This window comes from Solanum pennellii, chromosome 11 (assembly GCF_001406875.1).
Source record: "Solanum pennellii chromosome 11, SPENNV200".
Lineage (NCBI taxonomy): Eukaryota > Viridiplantae > Streptophyta > Magnoliopsida > Solanales > Solanaceae > Solanum > Solanum pennellii.
The window spans coordinates 24,332,410-24,360,353 of record NC_028647.1 but is presented as its reverse complement, the minus strand read 5'-3'; the positions used below and the strand labels follow the sequence as shown (position 1 = coordinate 24,360,353).

Sequence of the window (27,944 nt, the reverse complement as noted above, 5' to 3'; positions counted from 1 at the left end):
CTCCAATAATTAATTCGATAAAGAACAATCATTAAAAAATTATTATTTCAATAACGGGAAAAACTCAAAAATACCCTTAAAATGTTGGAAATAGCTCATATATACCCTTAAACTATTTTCTAGCTAAAAAATACCCTTCCTTTAAAGTATTGGGTCATATTTATCCTCACTATTAACAAAGGTGTATTACGTGCCATGAGGATGCCAAGTAGACACCACATAAGCACCAAACAACTCTACCCTCCACATTTCTAATTTCAGCAATGTATTTATTTCTAATTGTTGTTACATTAGTTAGCTCCTTTCTTGTTCTCTTCTTTCTTTTCAAACAATTTTCCTCAGCTAAAATGCAGAGTAGTAGTAGAAAGGTACCTGAAGCTGCCAGAGCATTGCCTATTATCGACCTTCTCCACCTTCACGCTATATCTGAATCTAATCAGTTGCCTCAAAAAATGTTGAGCCGCTTCACATATAAGTAAGGGCCTATTTCGGATTGAAGGTTGGAATTCATCAGGTTATAGTTGTGAGTGATCACAAGTTAGCAAAAGAGTGCTTCACAACAAACGATTTAGCCCTAGAGAAATGGCCTAAATCCATGGCTTCAGAGATTATAGGCTACAAAGATCCTATGTTTGGATGTCGTGCTTACGATTCTTATTGGAGAGAAACAAGGAAGATTGCCACAGTTGAACTTTTCTCTACTAGTAGAATCAAGATGTTCAAACACATCAGAGAATTTGATGTAAAATCATTTGTTAAAGAGATTTATAATAATTGGGGGAAGAATATTTTAAATGGTGTTTTTAAGATGGAGATGAAGGAACGGATTGGGGATTTAGTTATGAACACTATGGGGAAAATGTCATTCGGAAAAGGGTAGTAATGAAGACGAAATAATCTCACCAAGCAATTCAAATATTTTTCCAATTTTTAGGCGCGTTTGTTGTGGATGATTTGTACCTTATTTAAGATGGCTCGACATTGGCGCCATGAGAAAGCAATGAAAGAGGTTACTAAAGCAATGGACTGTGTTGTTGAAGAATGGTTAACAGAGCACAAAATGAAGAGATGAATTATTAAATCTGGTGAATAAGAAGATTTCATGGATGTAGTGCTCCATTTTTGAAGACAGAGATCTGCCTGTATTTGATGCCGATACCGCTATCAAAGCTACATGTGTCGTGTGCTTCTTTAGAACAAATTACTCCAAAATAGTTTCTATTTTGATCTTGTACCAACTATTTTTGATTTTGTATATGGTTCTGATTGTTGATTTGTCTTTTTTAGGCTTTGCTATCGGCTGGCACAGATACAACGATCCTAACTCTAACATGGACTTTATCTCTACTACTCAACAACTATCAATCACTTCAAAAGGCTCAAGATGAGCTAGACACTTATGTGGTTTGGATACCACTTAAGCACCAAACAACCCTCACAAGGATGTGGCATCTACGTAGTATCCACGTGGCACTTTAACACATTTTGTTAACATTAAGGGTAAGTGTGGCCTAATACTTCAACGGAAGGGTGTTTTTGAGCCAGAAAATAGTATAAGGGTACATGTGAGGTCTACATAACTCTTTTGTCGACTCTAAGTTATCAATAGTCTATAATGATTCATACAGACCTGCTACATTGCATCTCTAAGCAAGTGTATATCAAAGGAGTCCATCTCCACCTAATCAAACTAACATATCAGAGATATATAACATCTTCCATGCAAAGCTTGAATGGGGCCATCTCAATACAAGAGTGATAGATGTTGTTGTAGTAAAACTATGCTAATGGCAAATGTCGAGCCCATCTATCACCAAAATCAACCACAAATGCCCGGAGCATGTCCTCTAATATCCGAATCATCCGCTAAAACTGACCATCTGGCTGAGGGTGAAAAGTTGTGCTCATATCTAATTGAGTACTCAAACCATGTTGTAATGCATTCCATAAATGGTAAGTGAATAATGAACCTCGATCAGATATAATAGAAACGAGTACCCCATGCAATCTTACAATCCTACTAATATATAGCTCAACTAACTTTTTGTTTTATGTTTCATTTGAACCGAAACAAAGTGGGCAGACTTTGTCAGCCTGTTGTAACATTCTGAAAGTCTAAAACATAATCTAGAGCCTCACATGAGTGTTTAAGGTTTGAAAAATTATTAAAAGACCTAAATTAATAAATATAAATCATTTAGAAGGTTTTGATGTTAAAACATTAAGGAACGTCCACGATGTTCGGTGAACCTGTAATTTGGACTAGTGTGGTGCCTTGATAATTTTAAAGGGGGGAATAAAGGTTTAATCATGGTGAGGTAATAAGGATGTCCATAGATTCCAAAGAGGGGTTATAAGGAATCAAGGCCAAGTGAGGAGTGCCAACCTTCAAAGGGAAGACAAAGCCAAGAGAACAAGGCTGCCCAAGAAAGGAGACTACTGCCTCACTCTCCATGAGCATGACCACGGCTTGTGGTCCTGACCACGTCCAAGGTGGGGATCTCGTGAAGATGACTTTTTCATGAAGGGGAATAGGTCTTTGGACCTAGATACTGTCTAATACACCACGAGCCTCTTCACGACTCGTGATGCACTTGACGGAAGGGGGGAGGCTACCGTGTGCTTAGTCAATTGAGGGGTGTTTGGTGAGGCGTTAGGTAGCTACTACCTAAGAGTACCACGAGCCGCTTAACTGGACATGGTGCATCTTCACGGAAGGGGCCTAGGTGGCTCGTGAAGTTCCTTAGAGGAAAAAGTGGAGGTGGTCGTTTGTCGAAGCTACTGCTTCACCACTCCACGACCACCACCACAGTCCATCATGCACTTTACAGATTGTGAAGTGGGGCGTGAATATGGACGGGCGTTCTTAGTTAAGTTAGGTTGGACTTCACTTTTGGAAGTCCAACTTAATCAGGGGTGGTTTTGGTATTTTGGGGGTGGACTATGTATTGAATTTAGGTAAAAAATCATTAACTTCCCACTCAAAAAATCAAACACAAATTAAAACCCGAATTTCTCCCACTTCACTCTACTTTGTCTCTCTCCATTACTCCTCCATTGAAGAACATGAAGCTTGAGGAAGAACACAAAGTCTCCAAGGTTTTTACCCAATTTTCGTAGACAAATCCTCATTAAGGTATGAGTTCTTGACTCTTTTAATTCCTTTCCTCAAGAGGTCCTCTCAAAGATGATTTTTCAAATCACCCAATTCTTAGGGTTTATCCCTACAAATGGGATTTCTTATAAAGTCAAAATCGATGATTAATTATGTTGAATTATGATTTTCTATTACTAATCAAGTGTAGATTGTTAAATAATTGATTTTAATTGTGGGAATGTTTTATAGATTGTGTCATCTCCCTGATTTCCCTAATTCTTGGTTCTTACTTTTACATTGATGAAAGTAGTGGAATGTGTGGGTTGTCTTTATGGTCTTAATTCATGTAAGGAAACTCTCATCTTCTTGCTTTCCTATGTCGTGCCTGTAGAGTCTTATTTTGTGAATTCATCTAAAACTTATATCGTGGTTATATGTATGAATCCTCGAAAGGCCAGCGGAAAGAAGGTCCGAAGAAGCTATTGATAATGTGGGAGCTATAAAAACCAAGATCCACAACAAGACAACCAAGTTCCTCCACTTGAAGAAGTTGCTATGTGCGATCAAGTTCTTGTTTCTCCTCCACCGATGACTAATGAAGAGATAAGAGCAGCTTTTTCCAATTTGGACCAAGACATGACCTCTCAAGCTATTAGCGTCACTTCTAGAGTCCTAGCTATGACGGCCCAAGTTAATAGGGAGGTTAGACCCTGAGTGCCTCAACATGCTAGCACTATGGCCTCTCATTTAAGAGACTTTACTAGAATGAACTCACCTATGTTCTACGGTTCGAAATCAGATGAAAACCCTCCAGATTTTCTTTATGCGGTCTATAAGACTCTCTATTCTATGGGTGTGACCTCAATAGGGAACGCCGAGTTGGTGTCCTATAAACTCAAAGATGTGGCCCAAACTTGGTATATTCAATGGAAGGATAATAGGGCACTAAGGGGTTGTCCGGTGACTTGTGAGATCTTTTAGAAGGCATACCTTGATAGGTTCTTTCCAGGAGAGTTGTGTGAATCTAAGGTGGAAGATTTCTTCAACCTTCTTCGAGGAGGTATGACTATACTTGACTATTCCTTGAAGTTTACTAAATTGTACAAGTACGTTCCATCCTTGGTGTCTAACCCAAGGGATGAGATGAGTCATTTTCTTACGTGGGTTTCTGAAGACTTGGTAGAAGAATGTCATTCGTCTATTATTCATGATAATATGAATATTTCTTGTCTAATTGTTCATGCTCAACAAGTGGAAGAAAGTACACTAACGAAGAAGAATAAAGAGGCCAAAAGGTCCAAGCCTTATGAAGGTGGTTCTTTGAAGGGTCGGCTTGACATTCAAGAAAAGCCTAGGTTCAATAAGTGGTTTTATAATCAATATCCTTCCAAGTTTCCCAAGGATCGTGATGATATATTTTCTAACCTTCATCAAAAAATGTAAAGGGTACTAGTTAACCAAGTAAGAAGCCAACTTGTGGAAAGTGTGGTAAGAAATATAATGGTGAGTTCCTTGTTGGGACGGAATTTTTTTTGGATGTGGCAGAAGTGGTGTAACATTCCGGAAAATTTTATGTCTAGTAAAGAGCCCAATAGGTCTTTAAGAATGCGTATTGGCGATACATAGGCATTCCAATGCCAATATTGAAAATATTGGGCATAGTATAGAAAAATGGCTAAGGGGTGTTAGCCAATTTCTATATAATACCCAAATAAGCAAAAAATTGGGCATATTAGAAAATATTGGCTTTAATGGTGTGATCCATATATCTAAGTATTAATGAGCTTGTTTAGGAATTGTACCTTTAATGAAGACCCTAAACTAAAATGCTTTTTCCTTTAACTCACAAAAAGGTATAAGACATCCAAGTGTCAAAGCTAGATATCATGTCACATGATCAATTAAAATGATCATGTAGAGTAACCAGTGCCCAAGGACATAGTCAGGATTCTTGGGACAATATGTAAACATTTCCAAAGGAACCATAAATAATAGTTAATTAGGAAAGTACAACCAACCCATGTGCAGGCACATGTGCAAGACATGTGAAGAAGCACCAAAGAAGGGGACCACCCTAACCGAATTCGGTTAGGGTAGTTAAGAGGACAAAAACGTTCATAAGGGACCACTCCATGTGGTGCCTAACTTCCTAACAAATTTTAGACTCTAACCTACTTCACCAAATAGCTAACTAACCTAGGACTAACCGAAATGGACCCACTAGTGCACCCGACAACCTAGGACCAAAATCGGGTGACACTAACCTAGTACTAGTTAAAGAGACAACCTAGTACCTAACCTAGGATAGTCCAAAGAGTTAGTTAAGGTCCTAACAACTTAAGGATAATTTTTTAAGTACTCTAGGTTACTTAATTAATTAATTTAGCATATTAATTAATTAATTTGAAGGGTCAAAACCGAAATCATAAAGAAGTTTCAAGATTTTGGTTGAGACAAGAAAAAGACAACCTAGGATGGTCCAAAGGATTAATTATGGTTATAACGACTTAAGGGTACTTTAGTAATTACACTAGGTTACTTAAATTAAAGGGGTAAAACCGAAATTCTTATGCTATCCTAGTATAATGCAAGAAACATCCTAGTACTTAATCTAGGATGGTCCTAGGGGGTTGATTATGGTTCCGATTACTTAAGGGTACTTTAGTACTAACCCTAAGTCCCTAAATTAATTAAATTAAAGATTTAATTAATTAATTTATATTCAAAATGTTGACCTAAACCATAGTCAACACCATAATATTAGATTATAGGTCAAGTCAACATTCTCCTATGTTTAGTCAACTTATGAGGTTTTTTTATAGTAATTAGTTAATTCATTTATTGAATTAACTTATTAAACCCTAAGTTTAATAAGTCAAGGCCAGTTCCTAAACCTAAAAACCAAGTTATAACTCAAACAAATACACGACTAAAACCAGAAAACAAGCGTGAGAAAAATAATGACAAAACGCAAGAAAGAAAAATAGAAATTTTCTTAGATGATTTTCAAGGTTTCTTCAACGTTCGTTCAAGGTGGTCTTCGTAGATTAAGTTCTACTTAAGTCATGGGTTTTTTCTCATTGAATTATCTCTCCAAGAGGCTTTTAAAACGTTTCAAACTCATGAATTTTGGAACTAGGGTTGTTTCCCAATGATATTATTGAACGTCCATCTCTCTAGTTATCCTTGTTTTTGATTCTTTAAATATATAGATGTAATCTTGAACATGTTGTTTGTATGTGGTTCTAACTGATTTTATAAGTTATTGATTTATTAATGATTAATGTGGTCTATAGATTGGATTCGTATGATTGAGTAATTAGTTACACAGATTAAGGAGTGACATAATGCTTAGTTTTGTGTTCGAGAAAGATGAAGTTGTTATGAGTTCTTTATGAAGTTGAGTCTACTGTTATAGGCTGTTCATTGAATGATAATTATGAGTTAATTGAATGTAAAAAAGGTTATCTTACAACAAATGAAGTTTAAATGACCACCATATGTGAAAGTTTGGTTTATGCCAACAAATTGGCTAGCAAAACTATGTCCAAAATATTATCTCCCAAAATGTATAAAGTTATACTAACAAAGTGATACCAATCTCCACATCAATGAACTCATAACATAGGGTATGCCAATCAATGGGGCAAGTCCCAACATACCATATCCACACGAACTTGTGAACGTCATAGCATTGAATAAGTAGTTATAACTTTCATAAAGAATCAAAGCTAGTTCATTAATCAATGATGACAAAATAACTTCATATCTTGGCCAAATCAAGCGTTGAATTGTTCTTGTAAGTTAATCAAAGATTAAAAGTTCAAGTGTAGTGAAAGTTTGGCTTATGCCAATAAATTTGTCTACAACATTATTTTAAAAATATGCAATAGAATTGGCTAATGATTTCATGAAATTATACTTGAATGAATTGCCTGCCTTATGACAATAAAATGGCTAAAAATATATTGTCTAAGAGTGATGAATAAAATTGGCTATAATGTTATCTTTAAATAATTAAAAGATTAGGTAATGGCTAAGGTATACCAAACTAAACATAAACGAGTGTAACTTTGGCTTGTTCCAATAAATTGGCTATGAAGTCACTTTTCAAATTTTCTAGGCCAATACTAATTTTGTGCTAATCATATATAGCCAAAGTATTGAAATGACAATATAAGAACATCTAAGGTAATTCAATGAATCCATATCCAGAGGCATGCCAATCATTTGGACAAGTCAAAACATGCCCTAACCAAATGAACTATGAACATATGTAATTCATTGAGTGAAGTTCTCATCGTCAATAAACAATGATATGAAGCTATCAAATGAAAGTAAGAAAATAATGTGAGTTATAACATAACTAAAGATGTCGAAGTTAAGAAATTCACCAGAATGAGGTGTTAAAATATGTGAGACAAGCCTCACTTACACCTAAGCTACTATGTTAAAAATACTCACGAATGAACGTGTTGGAATGTGTGAGACAAGTCTCATTAACACCAAACATGTTATGTAAGGACAATTCACAATTCATCAATGTAAAGAAAAGGATGACAAATCATAAATAGTATAAGTAAATGTTACCAAAACGTATTCACCTATGACAGGATAAAGTTAATGAAGAGACCAGTCTTTATTTACACTCTAATGAAAGTATTGAGACTCATGTATACTAAATTCTAATGATGAGATGAGACATCATCTATTGAGCTATGATTTCCTCATACTAGAAGCCAACTTCCATGACATATGAGTTGCATGAAATGGAACTTTATACTGAGCACCGATAACCTAGCTATGAGTGGTGATGCCTTTATTCGGGAAGGGTGGAGGTTCACGAAACTCTCACGAGATGAGACTGTCCTTCATGTAGGGTATGGGTCTCCTTATATCTCCTAGTATTCGGACCTATAATTCCAATATAAGGATCTGGCAGTTTTTACTTCCCATGTGCGCTAGCATGTTTTGGGTCACTTTGGCCAGTGATTCCATCTCCTTTCAATGTGGGGTAGACACTGGATTTCATGATTCTCACATGATCTATGTCGGTTAAGGTTGGAGTTCCTCAATGTATGAAAGATAATTAAATGAACGATACCGAAGGTGTTTGTGCAAGACAATCAAGAGGTGAAATCAGATTCAAGTAATTACATTAGGTCATTCTTGGTCATTGCACATCATGATCCCGATGAGAGTCTTAAAATTCATCCTAGGTATATCTGGGGTTCACATCAGCCTACGAATGAATGAAATGAATAATGTGAAGTACGAATGAACGAATGAAGTAGACTCTGCGTTTTCTAAAGAAGGCCCTCGGTTGAGGTCCCATATGTTGGGCCCTCACTTGATATGTCTTATGCTACATCAACGATTCCAAAGACTCGTATATGTGAAATGTATAATATATAAAACATGAAATTAATGAAATCCATGGCATGATCAATAGAGAATTTCTTATGAATGGTAATGAATATATAGTGTAAAGAATGACTCACTATAAGGTACTGAAATCATTCCTTAGTCCTTGGATTACTTACATCGAATAACTATGGGTATGGGACTACAATGAATCATTGCACTTGTAAGTAAAAAATAGGACCAAAGCAGTTATTGAACTACACAACAACAAGAAGAAAAAGACTGAAAAATAAACTAAGTGTACAAAGAGGAGCTCTCGTCCTAAGAGGATCCAAATCACAAATCTTTGCCCGAGTTGTTTTAAAATTGTGTGGATGATACTAATGTTTTGTAATCATATAGAAAATGAGTTTTGTGCTTTGAATGCATTAATATACATCATATTCGTACCACAATTCACATCTAACGACTTAGGAAAGTCTAGTCACTAGGCTTTCCAGAAATAGCATGTTGTTTAGGAAGAGCTTTCTTTGATCATGCATAGCTTTATGTGTATGTGTGCATACACCCATACTTAGTACAAGTGTTGAACTAAACCCTTACGATTTACCATTTTTATAAGTGCAGGTCAGAGGACAGGTTGACGACACTTGCAGCCGTTTGGACTTCAGCGTTTCTCCAAACCATTTGGTAGGTCCTCATGATTTCGAGGATTTTACACATTTAGTCTAGTCTTATTTTTAGACATAGCTAGTTGATGTTGTCCCTAGCGTTTCTTTCGCACCTTCATTCGAAGCTTTGTAATAAGGCCATGTTTGGCAAACGATTTATGATAGATTCATCTTCAGTTTCGTATTGATTCTTTATGTTAGATGGTTGTTCTCTTATGTTGAGCTTAGTATATGATGTATCAAGTTAATAATTAGATGAAGTATATGTATACCTCATACATATAAAAAATTTTAAATTTTCAGCAAATTTAACTAGATGAATGTGATGAATGCAAAATGAAGCTTGTCTGCAACCTATGAAAGGTCGACGATGCCGGTTGCAATCCGGATTATAGAATCCGGGTCATCAAAAACTTGGTATCATAGCATGAGGTTAGATTACCTAAGAACTAAAGCTCAACAAAACTATGTTATGTAGTTTCTAGCTTATGGTTGTGAAATGCGCCACAATCATGACTTAGACACTACGGGATGATAGGAATTTTTCCCTTCTTCTACTCTTAATCGTGCTATCTAGAGCTTTGACACTTTGTGTCAATATATGTAGCTAACTTCCTTATTGTGTGAATGCGTAGAAGGATACACACAATAATTGAGATGGCCAAGTGGTCTAAGGCGCCAGAAGCAAGATCTAGCCTTCCCAAGAAAGGGACATAATGGAAATTCCCAACGTGGACGAAAGACGTGTGGTGAGTGTGGCTGTTCGCATGGAGGTGATTGCATCGTAATGTCTAAAATCCTGCTATTAGTATTAAGGAGGAGTATAAGGATACGTTGGCTGCATACAAACTCAAGAACATGGCTTAGACATGGATTTGCTTCTTATGTGTTATACTATAATAGACTATAGAAATAGGGTAGTAAGGCTTCAGTTTCCAAATAAGTTGATTTAAAATGAGAAGGGTGTGGTTCAAATTAAACAGGTCAAGGATGATGCTCAACATCGGCAAAATTATGTAGCCGAACCCCCCCAAAAGAAACCAGTTCTATGCATTGAAAGGAAGAGTGGAACAAGAGATTGTGCAGATGTGGATAATGGTAACATGCCTGTATTATACTTTCATGTTTATGCATTACTAGATCCACGATCTACCTTGTCTATGGTTACTCCTTTGTTGGCTAATCAATTTGACTTATTTCCTGAGATCTTACATGAACCGTTTCTAGTTAGTACTCCCATAGGAGATAGTGTTTTGGCCAAAGGGGTATGTATAGAAGTTGATGGTATAGTGGCAAGTCCCTTTGATATTAAGTAGGGTGTCATTAGGTTCAAATCTTAAGGCCAACTAGATGTTATTTAAGAGGTTAGATATACTCTTCCTAATTCTGGTTTATCTGTAAGAAACTCTAAGTGTAAGTGTTTTAGTGGCTTTGTTGTGGTAAGTCCCTAATAGTATGTCTTATATAGAAGCATGTGAGTTAAAACGAAGTTATGTTGCATTTTGTTGTTTTATTGTAGCATAGACATGTTTTCTGTGTTGCATGATTTATGATGTGCATTAAGTTAAGTGTGATTGAGAAGGAAGTTCCTCGATCTTAAATATGAAGTTTCAGATAAGCTTGACTGTTATGCATCATCCAGATAAGTGTGATTCAGATAGTCACAAAGAGTAAAGTTTCAAGCATGTTAAAGTGTTTCCGAAAATCACCCTCTTTAGTTTAAAAATGATGTGTAGTGTCATTTGAGGACGAATGTTCCTAAAGGGGGGGGGGGGTAATGTAACATTTCGTAAAATGTTATGTCTAGTGAAGAGCCCAATAGGTCTTAAACAATGCCTATTGGGGATACATAGGTATTCAAATGCCAATATTGAAAATATTTGGCATAGTATAGAAAAATGGCTAAGGGGTGTTTGCCAATTTCTATATAATACCCAAATAAGCCAAATATTGGGCATATTAGAAAATATTGGCTTCAATGGTGTTAGCCATATATCTAAGTAATAATGAGCTTTTTTAGGAATTGTACCTGCAATAAAGACCCTAAACTAAAATGCTTTTTCCTTTAACTCACAAAAAGGTATGAGTCATCCAAGTGTCAAACCTTGATACCATGTCACATGATCAATTAAAATGATCATGTAGAGTAACCAGTGCCCAAGGACATAGCGACGATCCTTGGGACAATATGTAAACATTCCCAAAGGAACCATAAATAATAGTTAGTTATGAAAGTACAACCAACCCATGTGCAAGACATGTGAAGAAGCACCAATGGAGGGGACCACCTTAACCGAATTCAGTTAGCGTAGTTAAGGGGAGAAAAACGTGCATAAGGGACAACTCCATGTGGGGCCTCACTTCCTAACAAATTTTAGACTCTAACCTACTGCCCCAAATATCTAACTAACCTAGGACTCACCGAAATGCACCCACTAGTGCACCCGACAACCTAGGACCAAAACCGGGTTTAACACTAACCTAGTACTAGTTAAAGAGACAACCTAGTACCTAACCTAGGATGGTCCAAAGAGTTAGTTAAGGTCCTAAAAACTTAGGTATACTTTAGTAAGTACCCTAGGCTACTTAATTAATTAATTTAGAAAATTAATTAATTAATTTGAAGGGTCAAAACCGAAATCACAAAGAAGTTTCAAGATTTCGGTTGAGAAAAGAAAAAGACAACCTAGTATTTAACCTAGGATGGTCAAAAGGATTAGTTATGGTTATAACGACTTAAGGGTACTTTTGTAATTACCATATGTTACTTAATTAATTAAATTATACATTTAATTAATTGAATTAAAGGGTTCAAACAGAAATTCTTATTCTATCCTATTATAACGACTTAAGGGTACTTTTGTAATTACCATATGTTACTTAATTAATTAAATTATACATTTAATTAATTGAATTAAAGGGTTCAAACAGAAATTCTTATTCTATCCTAGTATAATGCAAGAAACATCCTAGTACTTAACCTAGGATGGTCCTAAAAGGTTGATTGTGGTTCCAATGACTTATGGGTACTTTAGTACTTACCCTAGGTCCCTAAATTAATTAAATTTTGGATTTAATTAATTGATATAAATTAAAAAATTTGAACTAAACCATAATTTTAGATTTTAGGTCAAGTCAACATTCTCCTATGTTTACTCAACTTAGGAAGGGTTTTTTAGTAATTAGTTAATTAATTTATTGAATTAACTTATTAAACCCTAAGTTGAATAAGTCAAGTCTAGTTCCTAAACCTCAAAACCATGTTCAAACTCAAACAAATACACGACTAAATCCAGAAAACAAGAGTGAGAAAAAAGTGAACAAAATGCAAGAAAGAAAAACAACAATTTTCTTAGATGATTTTTAAGGTTTCTTCAAGGTTCGTTCAAGGTGGTATTCGTATATTAAGTTCTACTTACGGTATTGATTTGTCTAATAGAATTCTTTCTCCAAGAGGCTTTTGAAATGTTTCAAACTCATGAATATTTGAGCTCGAGTTGCTTCCCAATGATATTGTTGAACGTTCATCTCCCTAGTTATCCTTGTTTACGATTCCTTAAGTATATAGATGTAATATTGAACATGTTGTTGTATGTGGTTCTAACTGAGTTTATAAGTTCTTGATTTATTAATGATTAATGAGGTCTATTGATTGGATTCATATGATTGAGTGATTAGTTTAACAGATTAAGGAATGACATAATGCTTAGTTTTGTGTTCGAGAAAGATGAAGTTGTTATGATTTGTTTGTGAAGTTGAGTCTACTGTTATAGGCTTTTCATTAAATGATAATTATAAGTTAATAGAATGTAAAAAGGTTGGCTTACAACAAATGAAGTTTAAATGAACACCATATGTGAAAGTTTGGTTTATGCCAACAAATTGGCTAGCAAAACTATGTCCAAAATATTATCTCCCAAAATGTGTGAAGTTATACTAACAAGGTGATACCAATCTCTACATTAATGAACTCATAACATAGGGTATGCCAATAAATGGGACAGGTCCCAACATACCCTATCCACACGAACTTGTGAACGTAATAGTATTCAATAAGTAGTTATAACTTTCATAAAGAATCAAAGCTAGTTCATTAATCTATAATGCCAAAATAACTTCATAGCTTGGCCAAACCAAACATTGAATTGTTCTTGTGAGTTAATCAAAGATTAAAAGTTCAAGTGTAGTGAAAGTTTGGCTTATGCCAATAAATTTGTCTACAACATTATTCAAAATATGTAATAGAATTGGCTAATGATTCCATGAAATTATACTTGAATGAATTGTCTGCCTTATGCCAATAAGATGCTAACAATACATCGTCTAAGACTGAAGAATGAAATTGGCTATAATGTTATATTTAATTAATTAAAATATTAGCAAATGGCTAAGGTATACAAAACTAAACATGAATGAGTGTAATTGGCTTGTGCCAATAAATTAACTATGAAGTCAGTTTTCATGTTTTCTAGGCCAATACTAACTTTGTTCGAATCATATATAGCTAAAGTATTGAAATATATAATAACATCTAAGGTAATTCAATGAATCCATATCCAGAGGCATGCCAATCATTGGGACAAGTCCCAACATGCCCTAACCAAATGAACTATGAACATATGTAATTCATTGAGTGAAGTTCTCATCGTCCATAACTGATGATATGAACCTATCAAACGAAAGTAAGAAAATAACTTGATTAATAACATAACTAAATATGTCTAAGTTAAGAAAGTGACAAGAATGAGTTTTTAAAAGAAGTGAGACAAGCCTCATTTTCACCCAAGCTACTATGTTAAAAATACTCACGAATAAAAGTGTTAGAATATGTGAGACAAGTCTCATTAACACCAAAGATGTTATGTAAGGACAATTCACATTTCATCAATGTAAATAAAAGAATGACAAGTCATCAATAGTGTAAGTAAAAGTTACCAAAACGTATTCACCTATGTGAGTGTAAATCTAATGAAGAGACCAGTCTCTATGTACACTCTAATGAAACTATTGAGACTGTTGCATACTTAATACTAATGATGAAATGAGAAATCATCTATTGTGCTATGATGTCCTCATACTATAAGCCAGCTTCCATGACGTTGAGTTGAATGAAATGGATATACTGAGCACCGATAGGCTAGCTATGAGCGGTGATGCTTTCTTTCGGGATGGGTGGAGGTTCACATAACTCTCATGATATGAGACTATCCGGCATGCCGGGTATTGGTCTCTTTATATCTCCTAGTCTTCGAACCTATAATGCTTATATAAGGATCTGGCAGTTTTCAATTCCCATGTACGCTAGCATGTTTAGGGTCACATTGGATGGTGATTCCACCTCTTTTCAGTGTGGGCTAGACACTAGATTTCATGATGCTCACATGATCTATGTCGATTAAAGTTGGAGTTCCTCAATGTATGAAAGATGATGAAATGAACGATACTGAAGGTGTTTGTGCATGACAATAAGGAGGTGAAATCAAATTCAAGTACTGACATTAGGTCATTCTTAGTCATTACACTTCATGATCCCGATGAGAGTCTTAAACTTCATCCTAGGTATAGCTTGTGTTTACATCAGCCTACGAATGATTGAAATGAATAATGTGAAGTACGAATGAACGAATGAAGAAGACTCTGTGTTTGCTAAAGAAGGCCCTCGGGTTGATGTCCATTTGTTGGGCCCTCACTTCAGATGTCTTATGCTACATTAACGATTCCAACGTCTCATATATATGAAATGTATAATATATAAAACATGAAAGTAATGAAATCAATGACATTTTCAATAGAGAAATGCTTATGAAAGTTAATGAATATATAGTGTAAAGAATGACTCACTATATGGTAGGGAGATCATTCCTTAGTCCTTGGATTACTTACTTCGATTCTTTATAGGTATGGAACTACAATGAATCATTGCATTTGTAAGTAAAACATAGGACCAAAGGAGTTATTGAACTACACAGCAACAAGAAGAAAATGACTGAAAAATAATCTAAGTGTACAAAGACGAGCTCTCGTCCTAAGAGGAAAATCTCAAATCTTCGCCCTAGTTGTTCTAAAATTATGTGGATGATACTAATGTTTTGTAATCATATATAAAATGATGTGTGTGCTTTGAATGCATTAAAATACATCATATTCATACCATAATTCATATCTAATGATTTTGGAAAGTCTAGTCACTAGGCTTTCCAGAAATAGTATGTTGTTTAGGAAGAGCTTTTTTTTTTATCATGCATAGCTTTATGTGTATGTGAGAATACACCCATAATTAGTACAAGTGGTGTACTAACCCCCTACGATTTACTATTTTTATAGGTACAAGTAAGAGGACAGGTTGACGACACTTGCAGCGGTTTGGACTTCAGCGTTTCTCCAAACCATTTGGTAGGTCCTCATGATTTCGGATGCTACAGATTTAGTCTAGTCTTATTTTTAGTCATAGCTAGTGGATGTTGTCCCTAGCGTTTCTTTCGCACCTTCTTTTCGAAGCTTTGTAATAAGTCCATGTTTGGCAAACTATTTATGATATATTCATCTTCAGTTTCAAATCGATTCTTTATGTTAGATGGTTGTTCTCTTATGTTGAGCTTAGCATTTGATGTATCAAGTTAATAATTATATGAAGTATATGTATACATCATACATATAAAAAGTTTTAAATTTTCCGCAAATTTAACTAGATGAATGTGATGAATGCAAGATGAGGCTTGTCTGCGACCTCTGAGAGGTCAACAACGCCGGTTGCGATCCGGATTCCAGAATCCGTGGCGTGACAGTGGCCACAAGATTAGAGATTGTTCTAATTTGAAGGGGAAAGACAAAGGGAGTGGGAAAGCTCAAGCTAGTGGTTCAAATGTTGATACTCTAATAAAGAATCGCTTTTATGCTTCTTGCTCTAGGGGTAAACAATAGAGTTCTCCCAATGTAGTGACCGGTATGTTACAAGGCTTCCCTATTTATGTTTATTCTTTACTTGATCCGGGTGCTACATTATCTTTTGTTACTTCTTTTCTATCTAGAAAGTTTAATATTTTGCCCGATGTCCTAAATTAACCTTTTATGGTGACTACCATGGTTGGTGAGTCTGTGGTTGCAAAGAAAGTATGTAGAAATTATCCGATAAAGTTTCCCAATAGAGGTATTCATGTTGAATTAGTAGAACATGATATGGTTGATTTTAATGTCATTTTTGGTATGGATTGGTTGCATGATTGTTTTTACTTCCATTGATCAATTTTCCAAATGAACCCGTCTTAGAGTGGAAGAGGGAAAATTCTATTCCTAGAGGTCGTATTATCTCTTATTTTAAGGCTTGTAAAATGATCTCTAAAGGATGTTTATACCATATTGTAACAGTCAAGGATTTAGACTCCAAAAATCCTCACATTGAGTCGGCCTCCGTAGTAAGGGAATTTCTGGAGGTCTTTTCTAATGATCTTCCCGAGTTCCTCCAGAACGGATTATTGATTTTGGTATTGACTTGCTATCGAATACCAACACCATTTCAATTCCTCCTTATCGGATGGCTCAGACTTAACTAAAAGAGTTGAAGTCTCAACTGAAGGAATTGCTACATAAAGCTTCAGTAGACCTAGTATTTAACCATGGGGTGCACCAGTATTGTTTGTGAAGAAGAAGGATGGGTCTCTTAGAATGTTCATTGATTATCGCCAACTCAATAAAGCCACTATTAAGAACAAGTATCCTCTCCCTAGTATTGATGACTTGTTTGATCAACTCGAAAGGGAAAGCAAGTTTTCTAAGATTTACTTGAGATCGGGGTATCGCCAATTTAGGGTGAGAGGTGAGGATATACCAAAAATGGCATTTTGAACTAGATATGGTCACTATGAGTTCTTAGTAATGTCCTTTGGTCTCACTAATGTCCCGATGACTTTTATGGACCTAATGAATAGGGTGCTTCAAAGTTACCTTGATTCATTTGTCATTGTCGTCATTGTCGACATCTTGGTATATTCAAAAAATGAGGTTGAACACATGGAACATTTGAGAGGGTCTTGCAAGTGCTTAAGGAACACCAACTATTTGGCAAGTCTAGAAAATGTAAGTTTTGGTTGAGGTCGGTGGAATTTCTCTGTCATATAATCTCTACTGAATGAGTTGAGGTTGATACAAGGAAAATTGAGGTAGTGTAAAATTGGGCTAGACCAGTGACTCCAACTGACATTAGGAGTTTCTTGGGTTTAGCGAGATATTATAGGAGGTTTGTGGATGGTTTTGCGTCTATTGCTTCTCCATTGACTACCTTGACCCAAAAGAGATTGAAGTTTGAGTGGTCGGAGGCATGTGAAAGAAGCTTCCAAATTTTAAAAGGTAGGCTTACTTCCACCTGTATTGACTCTACCGAAGGGTACTAAGGGCTTGATGGTATATTGTGATGCTTACCGAGTGGGATTGGGGTAATATCCTTATGCAATATGATAAAGTCGTAGCCTATGCCTCAAGACAACTTAAGGTGCATGAGAAGAATTATCCAACTGATGACCTTGAGTTAGAGGCCGTGGTATTTTCCTTGAAAATATAAAGGTGTTATGTTTATGGTGTTCATGTTGATGTGTATACCGACCATAAGAGTCTTCCATAGGTTTTTACTCAAAATGAGTTAAATATTCGACAAAGAACATTGTTGGTATTGTTGAAAGATTATGACATGAGTGTTCTCTACCACTCTGGCAAGGCCAATGTAGTTGCGAATACTCTAAGTTCTATGACCATGGGTAGTGTGTCTCATGAAGAAGAAGACAATAAAGACCCAGTAAAAGATGTTCATAGGTTGGATCTTTTGGGTGTTAGATTGGAAGATTCTCCAAATGGTGGTTTTATAATCCATCATAATTCCGAACATCTTTGGTGGTTGAGGTGAAGTCCAGGAAACACCTTGATCAATCATTGATGGAGTTGAAAGAATCGGTTCTTGGTAAGCTCAATGAGTCCTTCTCCTTAGAGGGATGGTGTTTAATGGTGTCAAGAAAGGTTGTGTGGTCCCAATGTTGATGATATGAGAAATCGCATTCTTAAGGAATATCATGGTTCACTTTACTCTATTTATCAGGGTTCTACTAAAATGTATCATGACCTTAGAGAAGTGTTTTGGTTGGATGAATTAAAAACGAACATAGCAGAATTTGTTGCCAAATGTCCAAATTTCTAACAAGTGAAAGTCGAGCACCAAAAATTGGGTGGTTTACTCCAAGAAATGCAAGCTCCCACCTGGAAGTGGGATGAGATTAATATGGACTTTTTAGTGGATTTGCCTCGGACTAGAAGGCAAAATGACTCTATATGGGTGGTGGTGGATAGCTTGATAAAATCCGCTCATTTTATTCCTGTAAAGTATACTTACTCGGCGGAGAATTATGCAAAGATCTTCATTGATGAGATTGTGTGTCTTCATGGTTTTCCGTTATCCATCATATCAGATAGGGGTGCACAATTCAAATCTAGGTTTTTGAGGTCATTCCAAAAAGGGTTGGGTACAAAAGTGAAGTTAAGTACCGCCTTTCATCTTTAAATGGATCGTCAAGCGGAGCGCACTATTCAAACCTTTGAGGATATGCTTAGAGCTTCTGTGATCGACTTCAAAGGAAATTGGGATAACCACTTGCCTTTTTTTGAGTTCTCTTACTATAATCAATAACATTCTTCCATATCCATGCCTCCTTTTGAAGCTTTGTATGGTACAAGATGTAGATATCTTGTTGGATTGTTTGGGTTTGTGAGTTTTCACTTCTTGGTCTCGAATTAGTATATGAAGCTTTGGAAAAAATTTGCTTCATAAGGGATAGGTTGAAGACGGGCTATAGTCGGAAAAAGTATTATGCTGACAATAGAAGAAAACAGCTTTACTTTGAAAAAGGTGATAAAGTGTATTCAAAAATTTCACCGATGAAAGGGGTGATGTGAATTGGCAAGAAAGGGAAGTTAAGTCCTCGTTATATGGGTCCCTATGAAATTTTTCAAAGGTTTGGTAGTGTTGCATACGAGTTGAGACCACCTTGTGAACTAGCGTCAGTTCATCCGGTGTTCCAAGTCTCCATGCTTAAGAATTGCATCAGTGATCCCAAGCCAATTATTCTTATTGAAGGTCTAGGTGTGGATGAAAACCTCTACTATGAAGAGGTTCCAGTGAAAATCCTCGATCGTCAAGTGAAGAAATTGAGGAACAAAGGGGTGGCCTCCGTAAATGTTCTACGTAGAAACCATCTAGTTGAGGGAGCAACATGGGAGGCCAAGGCCGACATGAAGTCCCCTTACCCTCATCTGTTTGTTCCTATTAATAACAAAAATAATGATTTACTTTGAATTTGACTTGTATTGAAATATATGCATAATGGTGGTAAAGGTTTTTGCTAAAATAAAATGTGTAAAATGATCTTTTTCTTGTTTTGCTTTTATTATGTACTTTGTATGTTGTTGCCTTTATAAAAACAATATGGAGCATGTTGATAGGGTGAATGTTGGCATTACTGAGTCATTAATGATATGTTGAGCCCATGTTGTTGTGAGAAGGAAATTCCCTATGTTGTGGTTTTAAGCTCTTATGTGTAGTAACTGAAGTTTTGAATTGGTATGTGTAAATGTCATGTTTGAGTTGTAACTCATGTTGAATATATAAGTTGTTGATTGGCCTTCTAGTCTCGAGTCTATCTTTTCCCCTCAAAAGGTTTTAGTGTCATTCAGGGACGAATGTTCCTAAAGAGGGATGGTGCATAATGTAACACTCCGAAAGTCTTAACCTTAATATACATCCTCACATTAGTTCCTAAGATTTGCAACACTATTATAAGACCTTAAATAATGAATATAAATCATTTAAAATCTGTTGGAGTTAAAACGTCAAGGAACGCCCACGATGTCCGGTGAACTTGTAACTTGGACTAGTGTGGTGCCTTGATGATTTTAAAGAGGGGCATAAAGGGTTAATCATGGTCAGGTAATGATGATGAATATAGGCTCCAAAGAGGGGGTATAAAGAAGAAAGGCCAAGTGAGGAGTGCCAACCTTCAATGGCAAGCCAAAGCCAAGAGGCCAAAGCTTCCCAAGAAAGGAGGCTACTACCTCACTCTACACGAGCATGACCACGACCAAGGTGGGGAGCTTGTGAATATGAGTTGTTCATGAAGGGGAAGAGGTAATTGAACCTAGATACTGTCCAAGACACCACAAGCCTCTTCATGACTCGTGGTGCACTTGACGGAAGGGAGAAGGCTGCCGTGAAAATGCCTTAGCCAATTGATGGGAGTTTGGTGAGGCATTGGGGAGCTACTGCCTAAGATCACCACGAGCCATTTAAAGGTACGTGGTGCATCTTCACGGAAGGGGTAAAGGGGCTCGTAAAGTTGCCTTAGAGGAAAAAGTGGAGGTTGTCGTTTGAGAGAGATATTGCCTCACCACTCCACGACCACCACCACGGTCCATCATGCACGTCACGGACTATGAAGCGGGGCGTGAAGATGGATGGGAGTTCACAGTGAAGTAAAGTTGGACTTCACTTTTGGAAGTCCAACTTAGTGAGGGATTGTTTGGATATTTGGGGGGTGGACTATGTATTGACTTTAGGTAAAAAATCATTCACTTCCCATTCCAAAAACTCAAACACAAATTGAAAACAAAATTGCTCCCACTTCTCTCTACTTTCTCTCTCTCCATTCATCCTCCATTGAAGAAAAAGAAGCTTGAGGAAGAAGACAAAGTCTCCAAGGTTTTCACCCAATTTTTGTGGACAAATCTTCATTAAGGTATGGGTTCTTCACTCTTAGGATTCCTTTTCCCAAGGGGTCCTCTACAAGTTGATTTTTCAAATTAACAAATTCTTAGGGTTTATCTCCACAAATAGGTTTTCTTGTAATGTCAAAATTGAGGATTAATTATGTTTAATTATGATTGCCTATGACTAATCAAGTGTAGATTGTTGAGCAATTGATGTTAATTGTTGGAATTTTGTAAGATCATGTCCTCTCCCTAATTTCCGCAATTCTTGGTTCTTACTTGTACATTGATGAAAATAGGAGAATGTGTGTATTGTCTTTATGGTCTTAATTCGTTTATGGACTGCCTAGTAGTTGTTATTTTGGGATTGATCTTGGTTCTTGAAGAATTCATGAATGAAACCTTTTGCTCTTAACCCTTGATCATGAACTCATAATTGAATTGAGTAGGATGGTTATGATTGACTTAGACATTATCTATTATACCATGGTTTTATGATATTGCACCTATTGTTGAGTGGAATTTATTTGTTGATGGTAAAGCCATGAATGATGGCTATTGAATGAGATTGGGTAAGTTTTTGTGATCTCAATTTGTAAAGATATGAATTTATGAATATATGAGGTTATATTTTATGGAGTATGATACTAATTATAGTTCTTGTTGGGTGATTTGATTAAGTAGGGTTTGGGTACTTTTACTTGGTCATTGCACTTGTTGACTCCATGGGATTTTATGATTTGTTACCTTACTTTGCTATCTATGTGATTACTCTTATTCATGCTTGTGATGATGTTACTTTGTGATATAGTATTCGATATTATGGGATTAAGGGTGTTGATATACATTTGACTTCCTTATCTATTGGTGGTGCATAAGTTCTTAAGGAGTAACATGGCATGATTTTTTCTAAAAGCTCCCTTTTGAATATTTTGCTTTTATATGTGCATAAGATCTCATACTTAGTACGTGAGGAGTACTAACCCCATTTTCTTTCCTTTTCCTCAACATTTTAATTTCCGATCATTGAAGAGTTTCGGGAGGCGTCATTGTTGAAGGTTTGGATTCTTCTTTCATCCAACTGGAGTAGGTCCTCAACTTTTGAGGGCAATGTCATCTTCTAGTTTTGGATTTCTTTATGAGATTATTGACTATATCATTCCTTTCATTGTTATTTGAATATTGTACTTTCGTATGACCTACACATAGTTTTGTTGAGTTGATGTAAGGGTTATTCCCACATTGTGATATTCGTTTAGATGGTATGAGATGAGACAATCATTGAGACTTTATTCTATATTCTTATATATGTATGTGCAATAAAAGCAGAAGTCTATGTAATCTTCCTATATGAAGGGTCTATGTATATTCGATATGAATATATATTATGTGTATGTAGAGGTCTATGTAAACCTCCAAGTAGATGTAATGAAAAGTTTTAATTTTTCCGCACTTTTCAACCTATGAATGTAATGACATGAAACTAATAGGCTAGTCTTAGTCCTTCAAAAGGATGACGACGCCTGTTATGTCTAGGGGGTAAACCCGGATGTGACATGTATGAGCCCTAATTCAGGCTATAAGAACCCCGAGATATCTAACCACATTCTAATTTCTGCATAGATGCATGAACTGGTCCCTGATGCTGAAAGGAACCACTCTATATGTTATACCCTGCTTCCAGATGAGGCACCATGAAACTGACTTGATGTACGGACCCTTTTACACTCCCCAAACTCTTCTCTCCATCAGTATCGTATCTTTGGCAGCGCTCACAATGGTGTGAAAAGAATCTTCCTCTTTAGATGCTCAAAACACAGCCAATCAGATAGAGAAACTCATCCCGTTCACAAATCTACATATTCTCTCTCTCATGTTCCAAGGTAGAAAACTATCATTGAAGGCACTGGAAAACTTCCCCCAAGTCACTAGAGAAGATCAAACAGGAAAATCCCCTGAATAAGTTCTCCACCACTCTCCTACTTGTCCATAAAGATGGAGTGTAGCATATCAAACCCTATGTGACTCAGCTAATCCAATAACCTCTATCAACTCTCACCATGTATCAGAAACTCATGAGCACCTAACTCTTACCACCATGAAACCGAGGTCAGTCCATCTCTCTATATTTGTAATACCAATGTTGCTCATCCTATATAAGAATAGACAATGGTTCAATTTGACCCTCAAATGCTGGTGCAAGATCATTCTCAACCAGGGCATGCTTTGGTTGCTGCCCCACTGCATCCCTTATAACTGGAGCTTCATGTTGCTCTTGGGTTTGATCCACCTTTCTAGTTTGAGAGTCATGTTGTGTGACGGTCGCACCACCATCATTAATAAATGTCTCAAGAACACTTAACAACCTCAATAATGTATCCTAAAGCAAAATGTGTGGTTGTAGGCTTTGGAGGAACTTGGTCCTCTTTGTCATCAATCTGAAGCTCTAGAGAGATCTTTATAGAACGACTCATCACTGATTCTTCTCCACAACCACTACCTCTTGCTAGTGTCGTTCCACAAGAATGGACTCTAGCTCGGGCTCTACCCCTACCCCTTGTTGGGACTCAATAATTTCCTCGAGAAGTGCCTCCCCTCTACCACCAGTATCACTACCTCTAATCCTCGTTATTTGTCAAAAGAGTATACAATAGCTCTGTACGAAATAAGGTAATCACGTATGATGAGAAAGAATAAACAAAATGGACCTAATAGTATTTATACAATCTTAGATATAAGTATAGACGTCTCTGTACCGATGCTTAAGACTATACGTTGACTTGAATTGTATACAAGTGAGACTTATGAACCTGAAGCGGTGATACCATTTTGTCACAACCCAAAAATTGATGTCATGGCACTCGTCTGATCCCACAAAGATAAGTCAGCCTAAACCTAACAATTTTGATCAAGTTCAAAAGTAAATGAAAGTCCAGCAATAATAACTAATATGAAAAACAAGTAAACTTAATTCAACCCCAAAACCTAATTATCGCGTGCACAAGTCTCTAATGTAAATAGTACAACTGAAATAATATATGAAGTCTCAAATGACGTTGTCTTTCCAGTAAAACTAAAATTATAAATATGAGTAGAATGTATGCTGAGATGACAACATCTACCACAAAATCTCCACAAAACGCGTCATAAATGAAGAGAAAATGAGGTATTACGAAGATTTGGGCTCGTAAATTAAAAATTTTGTAGAATTAATGGGTGAGAATCAATTCACACGGTACCCAACAATAAAACCTCTACACAAAAGCTAAGGGATTATAATACTGGTACTCTTTACACCCTATCCGAACCTCCACACTATAACCTGTCTAAAACCAGCCCAATCTAACAGTTCATAGTTCACAAGATACACAAATCAATAACAACACTCTATCAGACTACATATTCTAAATAACAACTCAATATTCGTCAGTCACAAGTTTCACAGAAAAACACTCACAAGATCATCTAAGCAAAAGTTCAAGTTAATCAATGAGTAAAATGTGTAATGACATGAAATGCAATATCAAGTATGGTGATGCATGTTTGACCTAATGATACACACATGTTGTCTCTACTTCTGGGACCTACGGAGGACATATTTTTAAATGTATCAATCGGGGCGCACTATACGACCCTCGATAATAGTAATCATTGCGGCGCATGATACGTCCCTCGAAATATAGTATCCATCGATGCGTGCAATACATCCCTCGAAATGGTACATTCTTTTATCACATAACAGTTATCACAACCATGATTTAGATCCACTGCAAATGAAATATTTACATAAATAATTAGGAGATAACCATTTTCATAACAGGGCATAATTCACAACAATGCAACTGTGATACACATCAACAATAAATCACATCACATTTTTATTACCCTTTTTCCATCATTACAATTATTCAACATGGACAAATTAACCCATCTTATATTATCAATACTCCCCGACATATACCACAAGGAAATACACGAATTTCACACACTTAACAAGGCTTTGGAAATCCACTTGCCTCAAATAATCGAACAATCACTCCGGGACTTGTCCCTTCCCTTTTCACTTAGTTTCGAAAGAAATAAAATTTATTAAGTAAATAATCACGATAATGTTTTTGAAACTAACAACGTCCATATTATTATATTTTTAACGTTGACCTAAAAGTTCACCCAAAGTTATAATCAAGTTCATAATTCTTGATGCCAAATAATATTTCAACTATCATATTTTCAAGTTCCAAGTCTAGGGTTAAATTTCGAGTTTTCGAATATCATAATTCATATGGTACTCACAAAATACCATACATGTAATATGTAATTACACATACCAATATATCAAAACTTGAATCATAATATAATAACAAAAAATATAAATTTCAACCTGACAAACTTTAAGAATAGTAACCGAAAAGCTGATTTCTTCATTGTATTTACACTCTCTGTTCGAATAATGATTGTCTCATTATTTCCAATCATTGGACCACATATACCTATTCATTTAATTCCCAAAACTTGCCTTAAATCCCCAGAATGTAGTTACCGACTACTTTTATAAACATGCAGCAATATACTTAAATTTCCAATCCAATATTTCAAGTGTCTAATTTTATTATTGTACATGTCATTGACTTCTCTACTTCAATCCATAAATTTGTCCTCAGCTATTTATAGCCCACCAAAGTAATAGAGTAACATACAACGACGTTACCCTGTTTTTTTCAAGAATCAATAAATTCTTAATTTATAATGTTACAATGTGAATTCTCCAATGATTAATTCTAGAAAGGACATTCATTACCATATCATTATTTTACTAATAGCCATCAATGGTAATGAATTTAGGGTACAAAGAACGATATCGTGCATCTATAAAACCTACAAATTTAAGGGGAAATTCTTTATACTTTCTCCCCAATATAATATTAATATATGTATATGTAGAAAATAGTCATATTTAGCAGAGTAATTATAGGAACAGAATATACTAATTATGTTAGTAGTATATATCCTGTATAGCTGTTTCCTTATCTGTTTCCTTTTTTTTCTCTCTATCTTTCCTGTATAAATGTAACAGTATTTCACAAGAGTTATACACAGAAAAATTAACCTAAAATTATTCTCTTTATTTCTGTAATTTTAACAGTATACATATATTCAAAAAGCATTTCACCATATGGATTGAAGTTTCTCCCAAAGTTACTTTAAAGCGATTCATCTCCTTCGATTCAATGCCACTTCTACTATTCTCCTTTTTCCTTCTGTATTTTCTAACTCTTTTTTAATTATTATTAATTGTTTATTAGAATTGAAAAAATACACTAACTTATTTTTATAATCATGGGTTTAATGGTATAGGATCTTAAATAAATGATCACTTTAGCTCATTAACTATCGATTAATTCAATTATCTACAATTTATCCATTAATTAATTAACTCAAGTTAAACGAAAAAATCAAGGTTTCCAAAAATGACCTTTCGGGTCTTTACACTCATACTTGCAAGTTTTTAATATATACTGTTTATAAATACTTTATAGTGTTAATTTCTTTTTAATAATTGTAGCTATTTTCATTTTTTTAACTCAATATAATTCTTTTTCTTGGTTATATAATCACACAAACAAAAGATAGTTGGCACTCCGCATTATAAGAAAGACTTAATTATCCCTTGAAGTTGTATATTTGATAGTTTTACACCCCCTTAAATATTTTGGTGACATCCACAATAAAATAGGCATATAAAATATTGTGATGACCTGACTTTCCGTATGATGGTAACGCCTACTATAATCCACATTTTGTAAGACAAACTTTACCTAGAATAACAAATTAATGGGTACAAGGGTAGCAAGAAAATAGAACTAACAATGAGAAAACTCACAAAGTGAAGCAAACCAAAACTTTACATATACTAAAACACTCCTGTAATTCAGAAGAAACGAGTCCAAAGTTTTCTAGTATGAACATATACATGTCCCAAAAGTGGACTACAAGAAGGTGTCTCGGATGCAAAAGACTAGCGAACATATGTACATAACGAGATAGGTTGATCCTTTAGAGACAATTGGTATTGTAACTAACAAAACAAAACAATTAGTGATTAAATAGTTTTATCGTTGTTATTAATTTTTTTAGTGACAAAATAATACTATCAATACAAAAGATTAGGCTTTTTACGACAAACAAATTTGTCAACGCATGGTATGTATTTTGGGAGGATTTTCTCATTTTTTAGTTAATGTAACTTCATTAGCTACGCACTAAATCATCTTAAAATACATTTAGAGACTCACATTTACTGACGATTGAAAACTAAAAATATTTTCATCATACAAATGTTTATGTGACCAAATATGATTTATAAATGAAGAAATGATTTGTCCCTAATAACCAAATTTGTTGTAGTGATNCACACAAAATATATATATATATATATAATATACATAAAGATTTAGTTCAAAATTATTAAAGAAGAAGTACACATTTAAAGTGTGGTATTAATTCAATGTTGTTCAACTGTGTGTGTATATATATATGTCGATGAAAGCTATAAAAAAAATTCATGTGGTTAATTCTATTGTTAAAAATAATTATATACAAAAATACTAATATAAAGTTGGACAATCCTACTGTACTCAAAGTCTTTTTTTATTTTATTTTTCCTTTACCCGGACTACTTATCAAGGAAGAACTCTAAGACATTCTTAATATAGGGTTGCCACTACAAGTTTCCAATGATTAGATGTAGGAAACCTTGATTAATTATTTTTTGAAAGATTAATTATATAAAGGATGGAACAATTACTTTTGTCTGTTTACAAGGATTTAGAGAGAAAACAAAAGTTAAATAAATAACATATTTTAATTATAAAGAAGTTTCAGTGTTGAATTATTACTTTGTTGGGATAAAACCCGTTAATCAAAACATCATATGTTAATAAATACAATAGGAAACACTTTTGATATGTGTTACTTATTGTTAGGATTTAGTATTTAAATATTTTTGGGTTGTATAAATATTAATTTATATAATAAACTATATATATTACACTTGGAATCACTTGATAGTATAA

At 35.2% G+C, this 27,944-nt stretch overlaps 1 pseudogene; it reads left to right on the top strand.

Annotated features, from left to right (window-relative positions):
* Positions 1-263: 263 nt before the first annotated feature.
* The window catches only part of LOC107003758, a 34,941-nt pseudogene continuing 7,260 nt past the window's right edge, over positions 264-27,944 (top strand).